The sequence below is a fragment of the Podarcis liolepis genome (genome assembly GCF_965112155.1).
Source record: "Podarcis liolepis genome assembly, chromosome: 14".
In the NCBI taxonomy this organism is placed as follows: Eukaryota; Metazoa; Chordata; class Lepidosauria; order Squamata; family Lacertidae; genus Podarcis; species Podarcis liolepis.
Genome location: NC_139569.1, coordinates 36,455,675 through 36,482,984, shown reverse-complemented (window position 1 = coordinate 36,482,984; position 27,310 = coordinate 36,455,675). Strand labels below are relative to the sequence as shown.

Sequence of the window (27,310 nt, the reverse complement as noted above, 5' to 3'; positions counted from 1 at the left end):
CGCTAACCCAGAAATAGTACCTCGGGTTAAGAACTTTACCTCAGGATGAGAACAGAAATCGTGTGGTGGCAGCGGGAGGCCCCATTAGCTAAAGTGGTACCTCAGGTTAAGAACAGTTTCAGGTTAAGAACGGACCTCCAGAACGAATTAAGTTCTTAACCCGAGGTACCACTGTATTATTATTATTATTATTATTATTATTATTATTATTATTATTACACAGCTAACTAAGGGGTCGGTTCACAACCAGGAAACACAAGGCCACGCACAAGCTCCAGAGTGCTGCTTATTAAAAAGAAAAGAAAAAGGCACAGCAAATTGCGCTTGTGGCAAGCAAGCATCCAAATTCAAGTCTTCCTAAAGCAAGTGGAGCTCCTAGTTGCAAGAATCCGTACTCAAGATTCAGCACTTGGCAGTTCATCATATGCACAGGTGGGTGTTGGCTCCTGAGCTTTATTCTCACCCACCCACCCAACAGCCTCCACAAACTACCTGAACTAAAGCAAAATGAGAGCAGCTAGCCAATAAGAGCCAGTCTACACATTCTATGGATTTATAAGGAGTGAAGCTTTTCCTGGACCGTACCACTTCAGGCTGCAGGGGGGCAGCTGTGTCTGTGAACATTCTACTACAGCAAAAGGGGTTCTTACATACACTGCACCACACATCAAAAACAAGCACAATACGGAGAAAGAATAGGTCTAGTCTTTTCCTGTGACTTAGCTGGTTCGTGCATGCTTTGCTGAAGTGGGGAATAATTTTTTTAAAAAGTGATTCCCCCACCCACTCCCAAACAACTCACATTGTCCAGTCCGGGGGCGGGGGGGGGGGAATGCTTTCCTGCTTGTTTCTGATACATGTAAAAGCTGGTCCTCAAAGGAAGAAGAGATCACAATACACAGCATGTTAATAATGAGAGGCAGGCAGACCGACAGGCAGACCAGAGCACACAGGAAGCAATTACATCAGGGATAATTATACAAAGAACAGGCAATTGCCATGGGATTTTATTGCAGTGCTATCCTCCGACGTAGCTAGTGATTAGGGACTAGCGCCTTGGAGATTCCAGATCTACCCTTGGACACAAAGCTCACTGCTACCACCTCTTAGCAAACCCTACCTCACAAGGTTGGTGTGAGAACAAGCGGAAGGATGAAGAGGTAGAACCACGTATGTTGCATCCATCTCCTTGGAAGAAGGACAGGATAGACATTTAATAAGGTAAAGGTAAAGGGACCCCTGACCATTAGGTCCAGTCGTGGCCAACTCTGGGGTTGCGGCACTCATCTCGCTTTATTGGCCGAGGGAGCCGGCGTACAGCTTCTGGGTCATGTGGCCAGCATGACTAAGCTGCTTCTGGCAAACCAGAGCAGCACATGGAAATGCCGTTTACCTTCCCGCCAGAGCGGTACCTATTTATCTACTTGCACTTTGATGTGCTTTCGAACTGCTAGGTTGGCAGGAGCAGGGACCGAGCAACGGGAGCTCACCCCGTCGCGGGGATTTAAACCGCCGACCTTCTGATCAGCAAGCCCTAGGCTCTGTGGTTTAACCCACAGCGCCACCCGCATCCCTAGATGAGTGAATAAATTGCTTTGCCAGCAAAAAAAAAGAGAGGCTTCAATTCACCCTATATGGCGCTCCTGCCTTTCCATTCTCCATCTCTAAGCTGCCACCATCCCCTGCAAGCCTTGTTAGCACCCTCCTCCATCCTCCACTTGCTTGGAGAATGGCGTGGGAAAGCTGCCCATGGGCTTTTCACAAATCCAGTAGCCCCTTGAACCAAAACCAATTAGAATGGCCCAAGGTCCTACCATTGAAGGCTAGGCCTTCTTTTCAAATGGCTGCAGTCTCAATGGTTTCAAGGAGCCTGGATGTGAATGTGCAAGGCCCACTTAAGAGTGGTGCTTAAGGCAGGGCCAAGGTGAATGGAACATCTCTCTTCTATAGGAACAGCGGCTCCTGTTTCTAAGAGACCAACTGACCAAGACTTTGTCGAAAATCTCTCCCCTCTCCCCCTCCTGTTCTCCGAGCTGTCGAGGCTCACTTGCCCCTAACTAAGCCAAAAGCAAGGCAATCAATATAGCCATCAACTATAACAATTGTGATTTCTGCTGAAGAGAAAGGAAGCCATTGAAGATCAGGTGAGATCAACTGACACGCAAATTTGTCAGGGTCGGCGGGGTTTTCCCCTTCTGGGGGGGGGGGTGCAATACATTCTACAGGCACACAGAGAGAAACACGGACGTGTAATTCAGTTTGATCACAATGAAGGGGGGGAGAGAAAGTCATGTTCAAAGTAGAAATGCCAATTAAGGATTTGGGGGGGTGGGGGACAAATTCATCCATTTCACATTTTAACACAAACCTACCTAGTTAACACATCGTGGACCAACATGCAATAAACTGAACCAGAACTATCGTTCAGATTCTTATTTTATTTTACTTCCTTTAGTTTTTACCCCACCCTTCCTCCCAATGGAGTCCAGGGCAGCGATTCGCAAATCTCTGAACATTGTGATGTGCTTCTCTAACCAGAAAAATGCATTAAGGCGCTTATATTAAGGGATAGCGCACCCCCAAAATGTGTATAACAGTGAAAACGTATCTGCATTATAGTAGGATAAATGGCTTGCAAAAAATGCATACATTAAGACAAAATGGCATGCAAAAAAAATGTGTCTATTAGGAGAAACATGCATGAGAATGCATACAAATTTTCATGCAGACTTAAAAAAAATACTGCTGAGGAAATAAGAGTGAACGGGACTTAAAGACTGGAAAAATGAGAAACTCACATAACTGACAGATTTGTCCATCCCTACAGCCAACTGATTTTTTTTAAAAAAATGAGTGTAGTGTAACAACACAACCTTCTTATTTCACCTTTGCTTAAAGAGCAAATATATAGTCCTTCTCTATTTCACCTCCATAACAACCCTCTGAGGTAGGGTAGGCAGAGAGAAAACAATCAACTCAAGCCCCACTTATGGTTGGAAATATCTGTCCATTTTTATTTTCTCAATTTCTTTATATTTTTCCCAATCTTAAATTCAGTTCTCCACATTTTGCAGCAATTTGCCATTATTATTTTAAAAAAGAATGTTCATAAAAAATCATTTGCATTTGGTGTGTGAATTTCTCCTAACATACTACAAAATAGCTATGAGATGAACAGTACACCAGAAAATCCACAGTTTTTTAGTCTCACCTCTGCTACAAAATGTACAAGATTGGCTTTTTAAAAGTTCCTTTTTCATAGCCTCACCCCTCTACTGCAGTGAGGGCAGTTTTTGTGGCAATACTGACACATTACAAATAATACAATTTTTGTGCACTGAATACAATTTACTAATGAAATATATGTTTATTTATGCACTTAGATATTTTGTGCATGCATGCATGCATAATGTGTTATAATGATATATACCACACATACATGCACTTCAAAAATCATGTTGGCAGCTTGTTTGCTCAGAAAGCAGTAAATGAATGCTCTGAGCTAAAAACCAGCTGATCTGATCAACTTTGCAGAGGTGTTGCAAATATTATGAAGCTCAGGTGAGGCGCTTTGAACACTTGGTAAGTGCTATATAAATTTCATTGGAGTTGACCAGACATCTGCCATTCAGCTGGCTACAACCAAATAAATTTGACCTTGGTTAAATTTGCAAACCTCAAACAGGCACTTTTGACACACTGAAAAAACAAAAGAAATTACTGTTACAGTAATTACTAAATTACTGTTAGAAAGAAAAGCACCATTCATGTTTTTCTTTTCTTCCCATCAAGTAACACCACAGAACCAAATGTGAAGAACCAAATGTGGCCTGATTTTACAACCCCACAGATTAAAATGTGGTCCCTTGCCAACAAGTCAAAAGCTCGCAACTACATGTACCACCAAGTGATGCTCTGCATGTGCAGATCTAACACCCGCAACTGTGTTTTCAAATTGTATCGCCTCTAACACAATATTATTCAGTGGGGGAAATTTAAACATTTTGCTGCAGGTCTTCAAGTAAGAGTTCATGAGACAAAAGATAAAATGGTTTGGGAGGGAGGGAGAAATAAGAAACCCAGGTACAAGGCCACAACAGAAAAGGAAAATGGTTTGGGAGGGAGAAAAATGAGCAGGTTCAGGTACAAGTTTTTAGTTTAAAGTTTTCCTAAAGCCAAGTTGTGGTGAAAATTTTTAATGAAAGGGAGAGGCAAAAGTTCCTGATCTTAGCTGTGTTGATGGACTGGGCCGGCATGCCTTCTCTTCTCTCTTTTGCTACAGCCTAACATAACAGTTGCTGCCAAGTGATGATATCACGTTTGTGCATGCTGCCTCCCCTGACACACACAAACCGTCTCTCTAGTCAAATACGCCCAGCTGCCACACTTGTTAGTGGCCCATGATAAGCATGCAGTTCACATGCAACGAAATTCGGCATCCACACCAGCTGTTCTCATATCCTTTCCAGTGCTTCAACACAGCGGCAAAACATCCGCCTTGAATGCAGAACGTTCTAGGTTCAGTCCTGAGCATCTCCAGATAGAGGTGGGGGAGATCATAATCCGAGAGAGCTGCTGCCCATCCACTGAGGTAGATGGACCAATGGTCTTTTGGCACAAGGCAGCTTCCTAGGTTCCTGTGGGTGCAAGGAGAACCTCAAGCACCTTGGAGGAAATGCGAGATCTACAGTGGTACCTCAGGTTACAGACCCTTCAGGTTACAGACTCCGCTAGCCCAGAAATAGTACCTCAGGTTAAGAACTTTGCTTCAGGATGAGAACAGAAATCTTGCAGCCATGGCGTGGCAGCAGCGGGAGGCCCCATTAGCTAAAGTGGTGCTTCAGGTTAAGAACAGTTTCAGGTTAAGAACGGACCTCCAGAACGAATTAAGTTCTTAACCCGAGGTACCACTGTAAATGTAACACACAAACAAACATGGTCTTGTCGACGGAGACACAACGCTACGTGGGCAAAGCAATGTCACAGGCACTTATAGACAAAATCACCTCAAAAGGCAAGACAGAAAGGGAAAAGTGGGAGGGAAAGGTTGTATAATCTAAAGGGAAGGCAAGATGAAGTAAGGAAGCTAAGAAATGTTCCACTGCTCTATGGTGGGCTCTTCTTCATCAGAAGCTTTTAAACAGAGGTAGGGTGACCATCTGTCTGGGATGCTTCAATCGAAATTCCTGTACAGTGGTGCCTCACAAGACTAAAAGAATCCGTTCTGTGATTCTCTTCGTCTAGCAGTTTTTTCGTCTTGCGAAGCAAGCCCATTGATGGATTGGCGGATTAGCGCTATTAGCGGCTTTTAGCGGCTTATCTGCTGATCGGATCAGCTGATAAGCGGCTTAGAGGCTTAGAAAGGGGGGGGAGGGGAAAAAACCAGCAGGAACTCGCAATACATTGTCGTCTTGCGAAGCAAGCCCATAGGAAATTCGTTTTGCGAAGCACCTCCAAAACGGAAAACTCTTTCGTCTAGCAAGTTTTCCGTCTTGCGAGGCATTCGTCTTGCGGGGCACCACTGTACAGTATTGTAGAGGGTTGGACTAGATGGCACTTCCTTCCAGCTCCACAATTCTATGAAGTGGGAAAGATGCCATGCACACAAGTATTTTATTTGGTCACATCAAATATGCTCATTTCGAGGCCACGGGTGACCCAGGGGCCAGATGCCTCTCTGTCTGGCCCTTGAGACTCTCCCCACTGGCCCCATTTTCGAATGCCTGGAAAGTGTCCTTGGACTCTGACCATGCCTCTTGCTTGTCTGAATGGAGACAGCAGTATATGTAGAAACTGGACTACTGTACAAAAGAGGAAATTGCACATGTAGCTCCTCCCACTTTTGCCTCTGGCCCCTAGCACCGCTAGAAAAAGACCCTTGGGGCCAGGAAAACGTTCCCCACCTCTGGTGTAGGGTAATTTGAAAGTGCAAGAATATTCAGGGCAGCTCAAGTTGCAGCTCTGAAAGCCATGCCGCTGTGGGGCCAGTGTGGTATAGTGGTTAAGAGCGATAGACTCGTAATCTGGGGAACCGGGTTCGCATCTCCGCTCCTCCACATGCAGCTGCTGGGTGACCTTGGGCCAGTCACACTTCTCTGAAGTCTCTCAGCCCCACTCACCTCACAGAGTGTTTGTTGTGGGCAAGGAAGGGAAAGGAGTATGTTAGCTGCTTTGAGACTCCTTCAGGTAGTGATAAAGCGGGATATCAAATCCAAATTTTTTTTTAGTGGGGCTTAAGAATAGGAAGTCGACTGGGTGCTGTCCAACACGTACACAAGGACTCTACGGATATATTATTTATATACAGATTTTAAAAAACTAAGAGCCTCACTGTATAACATTATTACACAGAAAGTGATCCCTCCCAATGGCTTTTCGTTGGCCTTTGCATCACACTCCGGGGCTGTGTCCAGAATGCTATTCCACATGGTTTGGAAAGAACAAAAACTGGTTGCGTAAATGGCACCTTCGTTCTCATCTCCCTACAGCGTGAGGAAAGAAATAATTCATTCTCATCTTCCCAAGACTATGTGCTACAGCTGAGCTCCATTTCTGGAAAATCCACACCTTTTCATCCCGGCAATGCATGTGGGACCCCGACAAATCACAGAATTGCTGCTGTAATTTTGGATTAGTAACGCTTCCTTAAATGATAGTCTAATTCCAGGCCTTTATGCTTTCAAGCATTCAAACTCACAGAGCCCTTTTTCCTGGGAGGCTTCCTGTGGAATTAGCACCATTGCTAATTTTTTCCAGTCTTAAAAAAAAAAGGGGGTACATATATTGTACAATGACTTCTCATTAGAACAAACAAAAATAAACTCCTTACAAGTTTTTCCTTTGCGTTGGTGAGTCTACGATTTAACACAGTAGCATTCTCAAATTCAGGAATTATTAACTGTTTTCATCCTGAGGGCCACATTCCATTAAGGACAGCATTCCAGGGGCCACGTAGCAGCGAAGCACAGGGCCAGAAACAAAAGTGGACAGAGCAATGACTGTAAATTTTGCCTTTGTCCAGTTTCTAAACACATCTTACTCTGGAAACCCAGCCAGATGGGCGGGTATTATTATTATTATTATTATTATTATTATTATTATTATTATTTCCATCTAGAGAAGCAGTTCATTCCAGCCTTGCAAAAGCACTCAAGAAGAATATGCAGTAGGCCCAAAGAGGGTGTGAATGGGGAGGGGGGCGCCCCGGAGAGAGTCCCAAGGGCCAGATGGAGAGATCTGAAGGGCCATATTCAGCCTCCAGACCCGAAGCTCCACCTTCCCACACATTTTGCATGTTATTTTTGTGGCTGGCTCCTTACACTCACTTGTCTATAGCCAGCTGCAAACCTATGGCCTGATCCTCAACCCCAGGCAGACAAATTATTTAAGCAGATTTGCAAAGCATTTCTGTGCATGTATATTCAGAAGTGCATCCCACTAGGTTAAAAATTAGACTTATTCCCAAGTAAGGATGCCTAAGATTGCAGCCATGACTTCATGGACTCAAGGGGATAAAATTAATTTATATCCTAGTATATCACAGAACTGTAGAGTTGGAAGGGACCCCAAGGGTCATCTAGTCCAACCCTCTGCAATGCAGTAATCTCAACACGCAGTACCCCAACCAATTTGAAACCATACCAGACCCTGCTTAGCTTTCCAAACACACTAGCAGTTTTATTGCTGCACCAGATTGTGGAACGTGCTCTTGGTGGGCAATTAAGATGATTATTATCTTATTTCTTATGCCCCACCTTTGCACTCATAAAATCCCAGAGTAGCTAACAATTCTACTCCCGTTATGTCCCAAAGGCCTGATGGAACATATTAGGCCTTAAGGTGTTACCTAACCTAAAATAATCTGTGGGACAGCCTGATTAAACAAGGAAGGTGTTCCAGAACTGCGGTGCCACCACTAAAAAGGCTCTACTTCATATAGTGGTCCTCCAGGCCATACTCACTAGGGGCACTACTAGCCGGGCCTCCTCTGAGGATATTAAAAGCCTAGGTTGGTTGGTACTGGGTAAAGCACTCCTTCCTGTGAGAAACCCATAAGCAGGATTCGAATGCAAGACCACTCCCCGCTCCTTTGGCTTCTTCCATCTTTCTCTTTTGGGAACATGTTGGTTAAAGAGCTAAATGAAACCATTTGCTCTTCTTATTCCCCTCTTTCAGTTGTGAATTGCCTTAGTCTTCTCCTTACCTCTTTGAAAGACAGGTAAGTCCCAGTACATGGTCTTAAGAGGCAATAACATTGCTGAAAGCTAAGCAGGTCTGGGTCTGGGCTGTATTTGGAGGAGAGACTGCCCAGGAGCCCCATTCATACCAGCTTGAGTTCCATCATAGAAAAAAAGGTGGGGTCCAAATACAAAAGCATCATATAAATGGATGTGCTCTAAAAATGAACAAAAGGCCTTTATTTGGATACTGGCCACTTAGCTTGGTGTGACTTTTCACCTGCAAAACAACTTGCAAGGTAAATAGGAGACTGCCTTAAACATCAGGTTGGGCCATTGGTCAATACTGTCTTTCTATACTATCTACACTGACAGAGCAAAGGCCCTCCTGGATTTCAGACAGCCGACATTCCCAGTCCCATTTGGAGATGCCAAGGATCAAATCTGGGGTGTCCTGCAGACACAGCAGATGCTCCACCACTGATCTACAGTCCTTCCCTAGATGTTCTTCAGAGTATGCAAAGATTTTGGCCTCAGGTTGTCCCACATCAAGAACAAATATTTGAAACCAAGCAGATGGATTTTGAGCATCTGCCAAACATAGGCCACATCTCCCTTCTTCAGTATCAACTTTATCCACAAAGGACTAACTCACACAGGTAAGTTGAATGCTTGGCTCTGGGTGGCTAGCAGTTGAATGTCAACCAGACCCATTGGAAAGCATTACAAAGAAAGCTGTTTTCTAATCAGGCCGTTGGCCCATCTACCTCTTTATTGCAGCTCTCCAGGGTTTCAGACAGGGGACATTCCAAGCCCCACCTAGAGATGCAAGGGATTGAACCTGAGATCTTCTGCATGCAAAGGAGATGTAGAATAGAATCATAGAATCATAGAATCATAGAGTTGGAATAGACCACAAGGGCCATCGAGTCCAACCCCCTGCCAAGCAGGAAACACCATCAGAGCACTCCTGACATATGGTTGTCAAGCCTCTGCTTAAAGACCTCCAAAGAAGGAGACTCCACCACACTCCTTGGCAGCCAATTCCACTGTCGAACAGCTCTTACTGTCAGGAAGTTCTTCCTAATGTTTAGGTGGAATCTTCTTTCTTGTAGTTTGGCTCCATTGCTCCGTGTACGCTTGTCTGGAGCAGCAGAAAACAACCTTTCTCCCTCCTCTATGTGACATCCTTTTATATATTTGAACATGGCTATCATATCACCCCTTAACCTCCTCTTCTCCAGGCTAAACATGCCCAGCTCCCTTAGCCGTTCCTCATAAGGCATCGTTTCCAGGCCTTTTCTCATAAGCCGTTCCTCATAAGGCATCTTTTCCAGGCTCTACCACTTAGTGACAGCTGCCTTATTACATGTTCCAGTCATCTCCTAATCCAGGGGTCAGCAAACTTTTTCAGCAGGGGGCCGGTCCACCGTCCCTCAGATCTTGTGGGGGGCTGGACTATATATTTTTTGGGGGGGGGGGAATGAACAAATTCCTATGCCGCACAAATAACCCAGAGATGCAATTTAAATAAAAGCACACATTCTACTCATGTAAAAACCCCAGGCAGGCCCCACAAATAACCCAGAGATGCATTTTAAATAAAAGGGCACATTCTACTCTTGATTCCTGGACCATCCACGGGCTGGATTTAGAAGGTGATTGGGCCAGATCCAGCCCCCAGACCTTAGTTTGCCTACCCATGTCCTAATTTTTCAGGCATCAAGTGATGAACCTGAAGGTGCTCAGTAGTCTTTAAAAATGCATCAACGTAAATACTGCCTGGTGCATCAAAGAAAAGTAATTTGAAACAATCAACTCCTTAAATGCTTGATAAATGGTAAGGTGTATATTTTTAATAGATCAGAATACTGGAAGTAAATACACCCATCCAAAAAACAATAGGCACTACTGACTGATAACTAGTCCACAATAGTCAGAGAAAGAGCTAAAAAATGAACAGTTATCATAAATTAAGAAACAGCCAACTTCCAGTGAAATTACTTACGTTAAAACCCATGATACTATAAGTCAAATACAGTGACACTGACATTCAGATTCAGCAGATCTATTACCGAATCAGATCTAAACTAAATGAGGGCCAATCTTTCTGTTGCATGAATTCCAAAAGCAGCCACTCATTCAAAGAATAGATTCCAAGAACTATCTTTCTATGCATTCAGTCAAGTAACCACTCCAGCTAATCTTGTTGGGTAGTACCTATCCAAATCTCGTTCAAAAAAAATCGCCAATGTGAATCCAATCAAGATCTTGAAGAATAGCACAGAATATTCTAAAACAATACTTCCTGAAAATATTTTCTGCACAAGAAATGAAGCTGTTAAAAAATGCCCAATCCAACCAAAATTAAGCACTACCATTCCATTCTTCTAACTTCCATATGTTTCAGTGGGAGACAAACTGCATCCTAAATATGTTTAGCAGAGAGTAGGATTGGATGGAGCTGTCTGTTTCAAGCCAATTTCATGTGTGTTGATTCGTAAGTTTGCCCTGTCCCCCTTTTGCATTTTTGTAAAAAAATTCTGCAATAAAAATAGTTTTAAAAAGGTATTTCAATATGCATTTCAATATACACCTACATGTATTTTATCCAAAATACCCTAGTTGATACATTTTGCTACATTTGAGCCAGGAAATGTATCACAAAATTCAGAGAAGCACAGAATCCAAGAGATAATTAACATTCCAATCCGTTCATTCATATTAATATGCATCAGATTTCACAGAAAATCAAATTCCTCACCCAGCTCTACTTAAGAGTAAGTACCACTGAACATTGTGGTTATTGCTTCCAAGTTTTTTTTTTTTAAAAGCCACATAGGATGTACTGGCAAGAACAAGGTTTAACTCCTTCCTGTTCTGTTCAATTGAGCGTACAGCATGATCTTAAGAATCATAATCAGAAGCAAGCCCCACAGAGTTCAGCTGGAACGGCTCAGTAGTAATTCAGACCATTTAAAAGTTAAGCACTATTAACAAAGCTGGAACAGAGTTCCATTCCTCCCCCTCCATTTACTTTGGGCTCTATACTGACAGGGAAAAAGTACAAGAGTGCAACCATTAGCGAAACCCACTCAGATTTCCTATAAATGGTAGGCTACTTTTGGTAAAATCTACTTTTTTGCTCCGATCAAGATTCTTCTCCAGCAGCATAGCAATGGAGAGAAAATGCCTGACTCTTTAAGAAGATGGGAACACCTACAGCCACAGCAAAATGTGCAAAATGTACTAAAGTATCCAATGTGCACAATCTGCAATATTCTAGACCTAGCACACCTTTGTATGTATGCTTATACAGTGGTACCTCGGGTTAAGTACTTAATTCGTTTCAGAGGTCTGCTCTTAACCTGAAACTGTTCTTAACCTGAAGCACCGCTTTAGTTAATGGGGCCTCCTGCTGCCGCCGCGCTGCTGGAGCACAATTTCTGTTCTCATTCTGAAGCAAAGTTCTTAACCTGAAGCACTATTTCTGGGTTAGCGGAGTCTGTAACCTGAAGCGTATATAACCTGAAGTGTATGTAACCTGAGGTACCACTGTAGTGCCTTTGTTTCTCTTTGAGTTCTATAGATACAATAAAACCACCTTGATTCAAGCAGTTTTGCAAGGCCGTCCTAAACATTAAAGGGAACACTAAGTGCACAGGGGGTTTTTTGCACCGACTGCAAAGAATTAGACACAGGTTGTATTATCAGGCAAACTTATTTGGGAGTAAATTGCACTGAACCAAGGCAGAATTACTTCTGAGTAAACATGCACACTCTCGGGATGCAAGTGTGGTATGAATATTGAAAAGTTACAGATAAGCAAATCCTTATACAGTGGTACGACCCTCTCTAATTCCACTTTCCTGGTCAAATTCAGTATGCCCCCAATTTATTCCTAAAGTGAATAAAGCATGGTGTGTAATTCGCTTATTGGGGTGGCTTTAAGAATAAGAACTAAACCATTTCATCACAGACAGACCACCTGACAACTGTTAGGTTAAGGGGCTGATTATTATGATGTTCCAGCCCAGAAGAACAAATGTGGTGATAAACAGCAGGGGAGGACTTAGGGAGCTGCCTTATACAAAGTCAAATCATTTGTCCATCCATCTCAGTGTTATCTACTGTACTTGCAGGAGCTTTCCAGGGTTCTAGCTAGGAGACTTTCACAACTCTGTTAGGGAGATCCGGAAGAACTGAGCTGGCAACCTGGGAACATGTGTGCTATCATTAAGCTATGGCCTTTCCACCATCACTCTCATGCCTAACTTGTGAATGTCCTCATGGCATAAAGCTGCTTTCTGCAAGGAACTGAATACTGCATGAGATGGATCAAATGAATGTTTAATTTCTTCCATAATCACACATTCCTATAAGCCTATGCCTTACATGTCTAGGCAGCTTGGTTCCTGCTCTCCAACGCACTTCACAAACATAGATGTGTTAGATTTGGTGGTTATTCGGTTTTGGGGAGGGGGGAATCACTCTGTACATGCTCAGTGGAACCATATTACATCTTTACATATCCCAAGGGTAGTGCAACCAGGTTTTAAGGCACTGGTTGTAAAGCAGTGCTTTGGGGGGCGGAGAGAATAAACTCTGACTTTTACTAAATTTCAACTCATTTCTGGCCCTCCCAATTCAACACCCATTTGGGAGGATGTGCAAAAATCTTTGCACATAGTCATGAGGACTTCAGCTTCCATGTGTGCAAGAACTGGGGATTTGGAGGAGCAAACCCCACTTTGTCATTATAAGAGTACAACAGGAGCACCTCTGCTTATGCCTAAAAGCTACGCAACCAGGGAAACACTAAAACAACAAGGGAAGACATTTAGCTCAGCAGTAGAGCACAACACAGACAGTCCTGGGCACAATTGGCAGCCTCTGCAAGTAGACCTAAGAAAAGACCCAGTCTGAAACCCTGAAGATTTTCTGCCAGTCAGGGTAGACTGGGGGCAGTCAACATGGTGATGGCCATTGTCATTGGACTGCAACTCCCATCATCCCTGATCATTGGCATTGCTGGCTGGGACTGATGGGAGTTTAACCCAACATGTGGAGGGCACCATGCCGGCTACCTCTAGCATAGACCATGATGAGCTGGATGGATGAATGCCCTGACTTGGCTAGTCTTATAAGAGCAAAATAGTACCTCTACCTAAGCTTCCTTGTTCCAGATACATGTCTTTGTCTCTCTCAAATGCACACACACACAACCAAGTTCATAACTGGTGATGGAGAAAGGAAGGAACCCCTGCATACTTTATGCCGCCCCAATGGCTTGCGTCCCACAAATTGAGAAGCTGTTGCTGTTAAGGTCTGAGGAATTAAATTGTTGCTTATCTGTACTGGTTATGATGGGAACACCAACCAGCACCAACAGCCCTGTGGGAAGGAAGATAAGAGCAAGGGAGGCAGGCAAAGGCTAGATTGCGGCCTGCTGCAATGAGACAACCGTGCCCCCATCCTATTCCACACCACAAGTCACAGGTCCAGATTTATATTTTGTTTTAGTATTTTAAAGTGTTAAACTGCCTTGGGTGCCTTTGCAGAAAGGGGAGATAGAGAGATAGATAGATAGATAGATAGATAGATAGATAGATAGATAGATAGATAGATAGACTGATAGATGATAGATAGGTAGATGCAATAAATAAACAAATTGTGCCAGGTTGTGCCATTTGCATATTATATTTTACTGGGTTGTGTTTTTTTCTTTTAAACTAGGTAACCTGCTCTGAGACCTTCAACTGAAAGGTGAGTAATTAACACACCTACTTAATTAAATTAATTGATTAGTAATACTAAGCAATGTATCAAACCCTCAGTGGGGGGGGGGGAGGAAATGGGGAGAGCTCTATTCCCTGGACCTTTCTAAACATTGTTGATGTTTTTCTGTTGGTGGTGGTGGTGGGGAGGAATGACTGTCAACAACATCCACCAACTAGGGAGTCAGCTCCTGAAAGAAAGAATTATAGTGATCTTTTGTGAATTGTTTTCCATGGTTTAAGGTTGGCGGGGGGGGGGGACACACCGAGAGTTGCTTCCAACCAAATCAGGCAAAAAGCACTTATTTGCCTCAAATTGGCGGCTAAAATGTGCCAGGAGTGAGAGACTAGGCCGAGCTAGCGCTGTGCTTTGCGTTGCCATGGGAACGGAATGCAGATTTCCCCAATTGCTTTTTTATTTGCTAGACATTGTAATACATATTATGTTTCAACTCTGGGGTTTGCAGTGGAGGTAAAGAATCCTTTATGAATGTTAACCATTCAGGCAACTTGGAGGAGGGGAGGTGGTGGTGGTGGTGAGAGTGGGAATGGGGGGGGGGTTGTCGGCGAGAGAGAGAGACAGAAAAGTCTCAGCAGTTAAAACAGGTAGTTTATATGCAGGCAGAGTCTCAATGTTAAAGTCTGGCCCTAGAAACCAGGCCCCTTCTATTCAAGAAACTCTCCCTTCATTTCTGCTCCACTTCACTCTGCACAGAGACCCCCAACTCCACACAAAAGCAGCTGCCAAAGCCCGTGAAAAGTGATCAAATTATCAAGAACTTGACCTCACAGAGGGGGCAGAGTTTTGGGGGAAAGGCCTGTAACAAACCCAAACCAAGGAAGAGCCTGGAAAAAGCGGGGGGGGGCGTGTAGTGTGCTTGAGAGAAATTCCAAATGCTAATAGGCTTTCTACATAGATTAATTTGATCAAGGGGCATTGTTGCAAAAGAGTTCAGGCACACTCGCTGCTTCACACACACACACACACAGCAGCCTCTTCCTCCTCACACTTTGCACTGTCTTAATAGTTTGGGGTGCATCTACAAGTCTTGCAAATTCACTTCAGGCCATATATATCTGCGTGCACACATACACACATCTATTTGGATCATTTGTGTTTTCTGCTACCTCCCACTTGCCCCCCCCCCCCAAGGTTCTCACAAGCCTGCTCCGGTTTGGTTTCTGGCTATTTGCATGCACGCACACACACAATTGCTGAGGGCAGGAAAAAAGAGTGAATCATCATTAAAACTCCTAAAACAACAAGCACATTAGAAAGAAACATAAAGCAGCAATCATATATAGGAGGATACCTGTATTGAAGCAACGCGGGGAGCATTTCTCAAACGCCAGCAGCCGCAGACAACTTCATTCCCTGAGAATCTTGATCTTTTGGCTTCGTTTTCTTCCCCCTTGTCTCCAGCTCTCCGGACTTTTCCTCCTTCTTCTTCTTCCGAGCTGCTCCTCTTCGCCTCCCAGCTCCCAGAAGTCTTTGGAAGTCATTTCTACTTTCGGTTATCTAGCTTTATGATGGCTTGATAACACTCATACAGCTAGATAACCAAAGACAGAAACAGCCCTCCCTCTTCCGAGGCGTCTTCTTGCTCTCCTCCCCTCCACTTTTTCTCTCTATCTCTTTTCTTTTTTTTTCCCCCTCCTCATAAAGCTGGGCTCAACTTGGCGGGGGTAGCAGAAGAAAAAACAAGAGTGGCGAGGTTTGGATCTTCGATCTGCCATCGAGAAAGCAAAAAAAAGGAGGAGAGAGAAAGAGATAAAAGAAAGTGAAACTTTTTTGGAAGACGAGAGAAGAAAAAGAGCAGCGTTGCACTCATTTAAGAAGGAAAAGCGGGAGAAGGACCTGCTCTGCAGGTTATGGCTGGCAGAAGTCACCCATTGCTGCGTTCTGACTATCTGAAATGAGGCATTTCCCTTGCGGGGAAGCAGCTGGTTTACATTCAAATCACACCCTGAGATATTGGGCTGATGTCTCGCCCTCTTTCTACTGACCAAGTTCTATACTCCTTTTCTGATGCTAAACACCCTTCTTTGGGAAGTGACGTCAACAGGGCTGGTAGCCAATGGGCGGCCTCGCATTCAAATCACCTCTCCTTCCCGCCTCTTTTGCTCTTTCCCTCCCACGCCTCCCCACCCAACACACGTTCCGCCCCTTTCCTTTTAGGCAACAATATTTCTTTGAAGTCTGCCATACGAAACCCCAGCCCTCTCTCCCTGCTTGAGTTAAGGCCTGCAACACAACCTTGTGCCATTTCACTTGGCAGCCAGCCCCACTGAAGTGAACGGGGCTTCCTGCAACGCACATTTCCTCTTTTCTGGGGGGCTCAAAGAAACCCACTGCGTGCGTGGGGGGGGGTCTTGATTTTGTTCAATGGGCGCTTCCAGTCTAAACCCTGGGTGACGCAAATTAAGATCTGAACGAGCGGTCAGCCCCTTGACTAAGGGCGATCTAACACCACTTTGTTGGGAGGTGGGGCGTGGGGGAGGCCTGGGATTTTGCAGACTCTTGGGGGGGGGTGAAATCAGATCATTTTAAAATCACTGGGGATGGAGAGGATTCTTGCACTCCGCAGCACGAAAGAGGAGCCCTTCTCACGTCCCAGGGCCCGATCCAGCGAAAGTTAAGCCCTATGAAGTTCCCTTGAGTTCATTGGGAGAGATTTAGACACTTGCTAAGGGCTGCAGCAAACGTGCCCGATTATGGCCCCTATCCCATAGATGTTTAAATCATCACATTGAGCTATTAGCATGGGGAGGGGGCTTCTTCTTCTTAGGCTGGAACGCGTAGGACAGCAGTCATGCTTGAGATTAAGTTCCAACGAGTTTTGTGGGATTTTATTTTTACTTTTAGTAAAAAGAATACCCAAACCCCAGCCAATACATCTCTCCTGTTGAAAAACCCCCCAAATGTAAAGTGTTTAATGTTGTCTGGATTCCTGTCTCCCAACACATTTTTTTTAAAAAAAAATTATAAATAAATAAATTAAAATTAAAGCAGAGACAGTTTCCCTCTTGAAACAAACACGGGAATGGCAAAAATGTGTGGGGAGCTGAGTTTGGGGAGCCTAATCGTTCAGTATATTTTCTCCTCTGAACGATGCATTTTTCCCTAGAAGAATTGAAAATGGAAAACAAGTGCCCCAGTTACGAAATATGAATTATCTCGTATTTTTCTACGGCCTCCAGCCTCTCACTTACAATGCACACACATTGCAACACGCCCTTGGCTCCAGCACTCTATCAAATAAGCACCACCCAGAATTAGGAGGCGAGATGATTAAAATAAATAAATGGTTTTATCCCTTTCTTCTTCTCCTAACGCGTCTTTGCTTTGATCTGCTGCGTGTGGAAGACACCCGCCTCACCTTCAGCACCAACGCCTCGCTCCTCAACGCGTTTTAACACACTGGAGCGATCGACAACGAGCGATAGGCAACGTGCTCACAGATCAAACAATACAGGCATTAGAAGCGATTACTGTCTGAACCGGCATCAGACACAATCTCTCCTCCTATCGGTTTCCAAACGGTCCCCAAACCGAGATCAGATCCGGAAATGCAACGCGAAGCATGTTTGATTGAAAACGAGCAGAGAATGAAGGGGAAGGTTAGAAGCCTGGGCAAGGGAGCAGCACCTAAGGAATTCTAGAATAGCGAATCAACAGCCTCGGATCCACCCTTTATTCCGAAATAAAGGTAACATCCAGCAGGCCAACGCCAAGCACATTTTCAGTGGAACTCCTATACACGTCTACTCAGAAGGCAGGCCTTTTTTTAGCTCAATGAGACTTACTTGCAGGTAAGTGCAGGCGGAGGGCTGCAGTTTAAATCACAGCAGGTTACTGATCTTAATGCACCAAGTTATACGTGACACATTTTCCACAGAATCCTGGAATTATAGAGTTGGAAGGGACCACGAGGGTCATATTGTCCAACCCCCTGCAATGCAGGAATCTTTTGCCCAACGCGGGGCTCGAACTCACGACTCTAAGATTAAGAATCTCGTGCTCAACCGATTGAGCTATCCACGCCTAAAAAGACTTCTAGCTTCACCTCCAGATCACATTCCCTGCATGGAATTCTAGATTGCTGCTAATCTCAGAAGGCGGAGGGATCTAACTGCCTCCACAATCCTGCGCCTATTTACCCAGAGGTAAATCTCACTCTGTTCCCGGATATTTAGGTTTCGACCCTTAATCCCATTTTCCTGTAACCAAAAACCCCGCTTGAATTCCACAGGACTTACTTCTGAGGATATCAACTTGCCTCTGGATAGAAATGCTTAGAGTTGCGCTGTTATGAAGTGAGTGGGTTTAGGATTGCAAGTCCAAACCGGCTGATATCCAGGCACTAGGCTCACCCTTATGCCACTAGGGCGAGAGAGATCAACAAGATTCCCCACACACTGGATTCCATTCTAGCGCGCATTCCCAAAAGCAATCCAGCCTTTTTGGATTCTTTTTTAGAATGTTTAGGAGGGTGACATAGATCCCTGCTTTTAACCATTTTCAAAGGCTGTCTTTCCTGTTTTCCTATCGCTATGCAGGCGCGCACGCACGCACACACATATAGCAATCTAATAATTAGATAGATTATATTGGGTAAGGGGGTCTTTCTTATCTCCGGGCTCTTGACCTGCACAAAGCACCAATGGATATGATCTAATAGCTTATACTACTTCAAAAATTAAATCAACATTAAATCAACATTCTCGCGTGATTTTTCCCCCTATAAAGATTTTTTTTAATTAAAAAAAAATTAGCTACAAGGCTAATGGCTAGTTTAATAAACGGCCTCGGAAGTAAATTCCTTTGATTTCATCAAAACTTACTTCCAAGTAATGTTAGGACTGAAGCTCTAAGGAAACACTAGAGTTCTCTGAATACCCCCAGGCAAAATCTTTACACACCGCCTTCCAGGTACAATGGAAAAGGGACCTTAAGGGGCTCTCAGACCATTCCGTAGGTCACTTAAACCGAAACACTTAGATTGAAACTAAGTCAGCGGAACAGGTATCCACCGAAAATCCTGACTTTGTCAATAAATCGTAATTTCGGAGGAGGTCCACGAGGTCCGGTGTTCTAATTCCAGAACCTTTGAATGAACGGTGGGATTAGATTTCAGGGACGACGCCCTCCGCCTCCATTCTCCCCACCATTTCTTGGAGGAAAATTAGGCTCCTTCACTCTCCCCCACCCTCCGTTTTCTTTTAATTTTGACTCGGAACAAACACGCTTTAAAAACACCGCTCCACCCCACCGGGCGAATGGTACACGCGTGTTGCCGTTTGAAAGGATCTGATTGGGTAGGACTGAGAACGTGTGGATCAAACCGGAGTGAAAGCAGTGAATGGGATCTGACTTCGGATCAGAAGCAGATCTGCAGCTCCCTCCCCTCCTCCCACGGCCTAATCCAGTGTATTTGCAAGACAGATTGTTTTAAAGGACTAATCTTGAATTAGATTTCCCTGGACTAGAAGACTGGTGGGAAAGCGGGGGAAAGATACTGAACATTGAGAATTTGGGGTTTTCAAACAAAATCCAAATATTACTGATCCTCTCCCCAGGTCCAGAGGGAATTACTGTAGATTTTCCAAAAAGAAGGAGGTGTGGTTCTCTTTAGTAAAGGATGATTATCCGTGGCTGGCTAGTAGGTCCCTCCGCTTAGTACCCATCCCCAAAATTCCACCTTCTCGAACGCCATTTCCCAAATGCTCACACTTCTGTATAGAGTCTTAATGTTCTGCGCCTCCCCTTACATGTTTCCGTGAAAATATAAAACCTTTCCGCCTGAGTCCACGTATGTTGCCCGCAGGGCCCGGCACCTTTGCAGGAGCGAAATATGCGGTGCAGTGGTGGGGAGGGGCGTGTGGATGATGCTCTCTCAATTTATTTTATTTTCCGTGTGGGTTGCAAGCGAAGGGAAGGGAAGGCCCATCAAGTTCCGAAGATTTCTAGCGAAAAGGCGTTCGGAATGATGTTCTGGGTTCCACCGACATTCATTCTAGGGTTTGCGATTGAATCAAGGATGGGGAACTGGTGAAACACACACACACACACACACACACCCGGGTGTTACTGAACCCCAACTCGCATTGCGCCAGGCATCGTGTGGAAAGTGGTCAGGGAAGATGGGAAAGGTAGTCCAGGAAGGATCTGGAAGGTCACCGGTTCCCCTTCTCGGAATAAAACGAGGCTTCCCCCCCCCCCTCCAATCTGGCCTTGTAGAAACGCGCCGCTCGTTTCTGCCTGTACTGTTGTTGCTGCTTCTCCTCCTGCGTGGAAAACAGAAGCAGGCATCTCAAGGCCAAGCGCGCGATATTTCCTCTAGCGCCTGAACAGGATGACCGTAAAACATGCAAGGAAAATCCTTGCATTCATTATTTCTCTGTGCGCAAATACGCAGAAGCCACTTGGACGAGCTGATTTCTGCCCCCCGCCCCCATCACACAGGTAGCTTGCAAGCTAGGCAGACGATTCGATAACCTAAATCCAGAACCGACAGGTTCTGCCACAGTCAGAGTGTCTTAGCCTTTAAGGTACTACAAGACTGTTTTTGCTGCAACCGACAGACATGGCTACCCCTCTGCAAGCAAGCTAAATCTAAAACGTTGTCGTTGCCATTAAATGTGTGTGCGCGTCACATTGACTTGTCTCCTCTAGTCAATATTCTATGCATCTGCCCGTGCAGTTGAACGGTATGTTTCAAATCGATGCTAAATGCCACAGGATCTCTCCTCTATGGGGAATGGCTGTTTTACGTGTGCGTTGAATCCGGATAAAACAGATTTGTTAGCTGAGTGGGTGGGTGTTGGAAATAAAGAAAGAAAGAAGATATGTGTGGATGGATAGATAGAATATTGATAAGACAGAGAGAGGTGGTGAACGACGGGTAAAAAGAGGGGAGGGAGAGATGAAGGGAAGGAAATAAGGAATTTAAATATAATCTAAATAAATCAAATAATCCCTGGATCAAACCACTATTTCCAGAGGGGGGCTTCGAATCCACGGAACACGAAGAAGGAAAGGAACCAAGGAACGCAAGAGGCGACCGGATCCGCTTTTGCCTGGTGCCAAGCTACTAGCCAGCCTGGCCAAGCAGTCGTTCCTGCCCCATTTCTGTCCAGCACTTTCCTTTCAAACCCCCACCATCATTCAGCAGGTAGGCTAGCTCTGGCCAAGCCCCGGATAGTCTTGCCAGCAACCTTAGGCCTAACCTCCTGGTGCTGTCTCGCGTTACAGATCCTCCGAGAGGCTTTTGGAAACTGGGAGCACGCCAGCCTTCCCGCAACCCCAGTGAGAGGTCTCCTCCCTCGGGTCTCCGGATGGGAAAATGCGGTTGGGGACTAACTCTGCCGCGGAACACAATTCCCTACTTCTCCACCGGCTGCCCAAGAATGAAGCGTTGCTTAAATCCGAGGGCGAAGGCACTGGCCAAGGTGCTGGAAGCTAGCTTCCCTGAACGTGCCTTCGTTGCCGCCACATATTTGCATCATCTGTTCACCATCTCTCACCCGCTCGCCTCTTGCAAAATAAAATAAAATCTCCTTAATGCCCCCTCCGCTCCCTCCTTTCTAATACAATGGGAAATTTTCTGGTAAGGGACAGTAAACAAATAGCAAAATCGTGCATCAGGTTACATAATAAAAAATTCTCCCCCAACCTTAAAAAAAGAAATTCTAATCTAGGTATAATCCGCCTCTGGCTAGAGCTATTTGTAACGGATGGAAAATGAACAGTCCCCTATTAAATAAATATTTTTCCCCTCCTCGGAAATTATAAAAGATGAAGAAAACTTCCAGAGGGGTGTCAACGCTCTTAGTCTGTTGTTGCAGAGGGTCTGGTGCCATCTTAAAGACTGAAACTGCACCCCTAAACCCACTTATCTGGGAGTAAGCCCCACTGAACTTGGGGGATGTACTTCTGATTAGAAATGTATAGGATTCCATTCTAACAAATCGATTCAGACTCGTTCGCTCTTCCACCAGATCATCAAAGCTAGATGCAATTCGACTCTAATTGAAATAACAAGTCACAGTTATTGGTTGTTTTATAAGGATTGCATTTAAGGTGGTTGCCAACCTTCCCGAAGAGGGCTGTAGACTTTCTTTCTTTTCCCTGGCCTCCAAGACTTTGGTAGACTGCAGGGTGTCAATCTAACAAGGCCCAACTCGGATCCATCAAGCCTCAGTACAAAGACAGAGTGTCCTGGCTGCAGCCATGTCACCGCCATCCCCTACCTAGGAGTAGTAGATGGGAGAAGATTTCAAGGGCGCCACTAAATCCAAAAGGCATCTTTCAAAATCTCTCCTACACCTCAGACGCGTAGCTGAGCCCAATTCTGGGAGGTGAAGAATGTGTCTTCATCCAGCCCAAGAGGAGACCAATGGGTGGAAGGCGGAGAGGAGATACAGGGATGAAAATGAGGGCGAAGAGAAGGGGAGAGAGGAAAGAATCTACAACCCCACTTTCTGGGAATGTGCCCCACCGCAGCCAACGTGGCTGCTCTGAAGTGAACGGGTCCGTGTTGGAAGACTGGACGGGTCAGATCTTCCCAATACTGGGGTACCATTCAGGAGAAATGCTCCCCATCCCTATAGCTGTGAAATGGGCCTAGGGAGCAAAAGCTTTCGCTCCCTTCTAACAGCTTTGTGCTCCTGCAAAGGAATGCTTTAAATGTGGGGATTTAAGGGTGGCGGGGAGAGGGAGGCGTGGGGAGGGGAGGGAGGAAATCGCGTGGAAGTCCCAACAGGGAGCCATGTAACACGGCTGTCTGTCTGTCGGTGCGCTGGTGCAGAAAAGGCAGGCCGAGCTCGCAGTCGCCGGGGCCGCAGGCTCGCAGGGGGAGCAGGCTCGGCAGCTACCACGCTCACATGGCGGCGGCCAGATTTCCCCAGTGATATTTCTCCATTCCACCCCTCTCCCTCCCTCCCTCCAGCATGCTTACACAACCCCCCTAGGCTGACTGTGTTCCACACCGTGTCGTTACTTCAACGCCCAAAAGCACAACACAGAGAGAGACGCACACCAGAGTAGTTTCTTTTTTAGCGTTGCAAAATCATAACACACACACAGAGAGAGAGAGAGAGAGAGAGAGAGAGAGAAATGGTGCCTGGTTTTACTGAGATGAGCATTTTAAAAAAGGCTCCCAACCAGCCAGCTAGAAAGAATCGTAGCCCCAACCTCACGGCACTCGCTTTCCAAGACATTCAAAATTAAAGAAGCCCTCCTGCTCTCCTCTTCTCCAAGAAAGAAAGAAAGAAAGAAAGAAAGAAAGAAAGAAAGAAAGAAGAAAACTACACACATCATCTCTCGAGGCCTTCCCCCTTTTTTTTTACGCCTGAGCATGTCTGACGTCAGGTCTTCTTTAATTAGGGGAAAGTTATTTTTAGCCAATCTCGAATAACCACATACACGCTTCTTTGCTCGGTGGACTCAGTCAGGTGAATCTCCTGGTTTGTGCTGGGTCCCCTCACCTCTCTCTTTGCCAACTTCGCACCGCAGATCCCGAAGGGTTCGGAGGGGGGTATTTTTGGAGAAATAAGAAGCGGGCTGGTTGGGGGAAAAGTAAGGGCGGTGAACTGGGAAGCCTCGCTTTGCCGAGTAATTAAGAGTCCCATCATGAGCGGTGTATACGCGGCCGCTCCAGAAACGGAGGGGAAAGCTGAGGGAGAGAGGAGGGGCAGAGTGTGTTTGTTTTTCTCTTTATACTGCCTTCCAAACAAGCGTCGGGGAGTGAGGGGACCGTGATCTAGACAGGAATGCACGTCCTTTGAACGCCTGGCCTGTTTTGAGGGGCGCAACTTAAAATATCATATGCTATATCCCCAGGCACACGCTCAAGGCTGAGGCCTAATCGGTGTAAATCGTTCTAATTCACTATTATTATTTTAATGGACTCTGAAAAATAAGAGGAAGAAAAGAAAGGTAAGGAAGGAGAAATGATACCTATTAAAATGAAAGTTAAGCAAAGGCAATAAATCCAGACGCACAAGCATTCGCTGCTACCTAGGTATCAATGCAGCGGCTGTAACTTGCGATAGAAAATATATCCCAGTTCCGCCGCCCCCACCCTCAACGTTAGTTAGGGTTTCTGCCTCCAATAACAGCAAATTAAATGATTCATTCTTAGTGGCTGTCCTCCTTTCGGTAATGTACAGTAAGCAATGCTTCTAAATGGGATGCTCTCTAACTGTGTTTCCAAGGCCAGACATCATGTAAAAAGTGTAATTGTTGTTGTGGTTATCATTATCATTCTCTCAAAAAATATCCACTGTAAGCCTGGGATATTTCACACGTGTCTTGAAATCCGTTACTCTTATATATATATACTCTTATATAAATATTTTGCGCCATGGGCATCGAAACACTACAGAACCCATTTTGTTTGTTAAGAGAATTTGCAATATTAACCATCCCATGCAAATCGCACACGCTCACCACAAACCCACGGGCCCTTCGAAAAGAACAAAGCCTTTTGAAATAACTGGTGGGTGAAGAATCTTTCTAATGCCCTCCGCGTAAATAATAGTCTCAGAAGTGGCTTTTACAAGAGCGAGCATTGGGGAGAAGTGGATCGATATCTTTTTTAAGGTTTGGTAAGGACCAGCTCAGAGCACCTCAGTAACTATGTGAATGTCCAAGAAACCAACAACTCCTCCCCTCGTTTCTACAGCGCATCTTGGAAACAAATCCATAAATGTGGAATACAAGCCTGAAACTTAAGGCCGTCCCCAACAGTGGGCCGACTGAGGCAGCTGCCTCGGGTGGTGGATTCGGGACAAAGACACCAAAAAGATGCATTATTAATATAATTATTATTTAATAATTATTTAATATAATTATTATTTACCAGCACCATCATCGCTAGTGTTAGTGCAGTTATTACTTTCTTCTGTTAGTGTTGTTATTAAATGCTGGCGATGAACTTCAAGGCCTCCTCGCAACACTCTGAGTTCCAACAGCCCAAGAACCGAAGACAGACAGACGCACAGTAGACTCTCGGAATGCCTTGACTTGGCAAAGGGTGGTAGCTAACGTAGCTTTACTCAGAGTAGACCCATTGAAAGCAATGGGCCTCAGTTAGTTCATCCTCACTCACTTTAAGGGCTCTACACACCCAGCAGGACTAGCATTGGTTACAACCCATATGCTATCAGGGGATGCCTTTAATCTGGGACTGCGGGAAGACGCCACCGCCACCACGCTCCTCAACGGCAGCGTAACGCAGCTACCCGATCCATCGGCGCGCAAGTACAATCCAAGCAAGCTTTACTCGGGAGCCAGTAATCACGCACGGCGCGCAGCGTGTAAGGGGATCGCAGCCTCGAACAATTCCACCCACCCCTGCTTCCTTTGGCTCCCCTCGCCTTCACGTGCGCAACATCCCAAGAGCCCGGCTACTTCCCAAAGCCATGGATGCCTACCTATTTAAAGCTTTTTCCAGCGGGTGGGAGCAAAAACACACTCGCACGCAGACCCGGCTTTGTCAAGATCCAAAGCTGCAACCAAGGAAGGCCTGGGAGGACTTCTCCCGACACCCTCTTCCTTCCTCCCGAGCGCCTTCTTCTCTCTTCCCCGCGTTCCCACGGTCTTACTTCCCTTCCCCAAACCTGCAATTCACACGTGCTCGTCTTCCTTTCCTTCTTTGCCTCGTTTGCTTATTCAAAGCAGCAAAGGAAGATCAACTTTCTCTTACAGAAGGGGGGAGAGATATTTCTTTCGTCCCCCGGCACCCTCGATCGTTCCCAAATCCGTTCCCCTTCTGCCCCCCACCCCCCTCAAAACGCCAGCACCCCCCTGAACGCCCCCCCCCACCTCACGCCAGACACTATTTCAAAGGCGAGCAGCGCCATCACTCCATAGCCGTCTCCACCGCCTCTAACCCAACCGATTCCCCATCTCTCTTTTCTACGATGGTGGGCCCAAAAACCCACAGCCTTTAACGCCTTCCCCCGTGGTTGTGGGGGAGCGAGAGAAAAGAAAGACAGGCAGGCAGGATTCTCGGCGAAGAGCAAGCAAGATCAGCACTTACACGCGGCAGCTCCAAGCACGGGTGATGGAGGAGGCAGGCAGGCAGGCAGAAGAAATCCGTGGCCAAGAAAATAACAAGAACAATAATAATAAAAAGGAGAAGAAGATGGGGCGAAAGGCGATTGGAGCTGCTGCGTAGCTTATTTCCCAGCCGAGGATGATCCACGGCTTCAGTCTCGCTGTGTGGGCCTCCTGGCCGGCCCCCCTTTCCCCCTTCTGGCTCTGAGGGAGCGGAGAGAGGGGTGGGGAGGAGGGGGGATTTAAGAGAAGGAGGGCGCCTCTCGCTGGGCTTCCTTCCGCGCGCCCAGCCAGCTCCTCTTAGCTCCAAAAGCTCTGGTCGTTTTCCAAGAAAGCCTGGTCTGCTGGCAGGCTGGGTGACGTCAGAGCAGCAGCGTCTTACTCGAGCCAATCAGGGGCGGCTGGAGGAGGAGGAGGAGGAGGAGAGGCGAGGAGGAGGGGGAGGGGAGGGGGCGCTTGGCCAGGCTTCTCCACCGAGCCGAAATCTCAGCCTGCCCTCCCTCTCTCAGCCTGTAATTAAGACTCCGGTGGAGCTCCAATTAAAAAGGGAAAGTGGCTTGTGGTGGGGCGGGGAGGGGGAGAGGGAGTCCATTCTGATAGGCTTGCATAAGGACGGCCTTTTGAAAACAGCTCAGGCAGGCTTAGAAGAAGAAAACCAACACTATACCCGCCCACCTGCCCCACCAGCCCCCCACCAGTCCTCAAACCCTCCTGGATAGGGGAATGACCAACGGGGTGGAATTCTGGGCAGGTAAAAGAGGCGGTTTTTTTTTGAGGGGAGGTTGGTTCTGCCGCATTCTTTGCAGGGCGTTGAGAGGAGGTATTGTGGAAGGGGGGTAATGGGGTTTGCTGAGCAAACCCCCAAGTCTTTCGGAATCTTGGGATGGGGGATTGAGTAGGAGAAAAAGTCTTGGAGCAGGAAGGATAATGATCATAGCCTCTTTGACATAACTGATATTTTTGTGATAGTGGTTAGGTGACCCTCTCTCCCTTCCCCTCCTTGTTGCCTTTATAGCCACCCATACATCCTGTCTGTCTGTCTGTCTGTCTGTTAATTCTCCTGATGATAGATGGAGTGCGCGCCATAGGTCGGTAAACAGATGGGCAGATAGAGCAAGCCAGAGGAACAGCTCGCGGGCACGTTGGGTTTGCACCTGGATTCTAGGAAAACCTCTTTCCCCACCCCACATTTTCAAACCCAGAGAGGCCCCCTCCCCAACTTCACCCCCCCCCCACGGTGGGATCTGAAAGCCAGGGAGGAAGGGGGTCGCCCTAGAGACCCTCTTCTCTAC

General features: G+C 45.9%; 1 long non-coding RNA gene across 2 annotated transcripts in view; it reads right to left on the bottom strand.

The window, feature by feature from the left end:
- The window catches only part of LOC310693410, a 93,429-nt gene extending 67,120 nt beyond the window's left edge, over positions 1 to 26,309 (bottom strand). For both annotated transcript variants that reach the window (XR_014519140.1, XR_014519141.1), the window contains exons 1-2: positions 26,002 to 26,309; positions 15,268 to 15,684 (exon numbers count right to left, since the gene is read on the bottom strand). This is a non-coding gene — a long non-coding RNA (uncharacterized lncRNA). The remainder of the gene's footprint in view (positions 1 to 15,267; positions 15,685 to 26,001) is intronic.
- Positions 26,310 to 27,310: the final 1,001 nt, after the last annotated feature.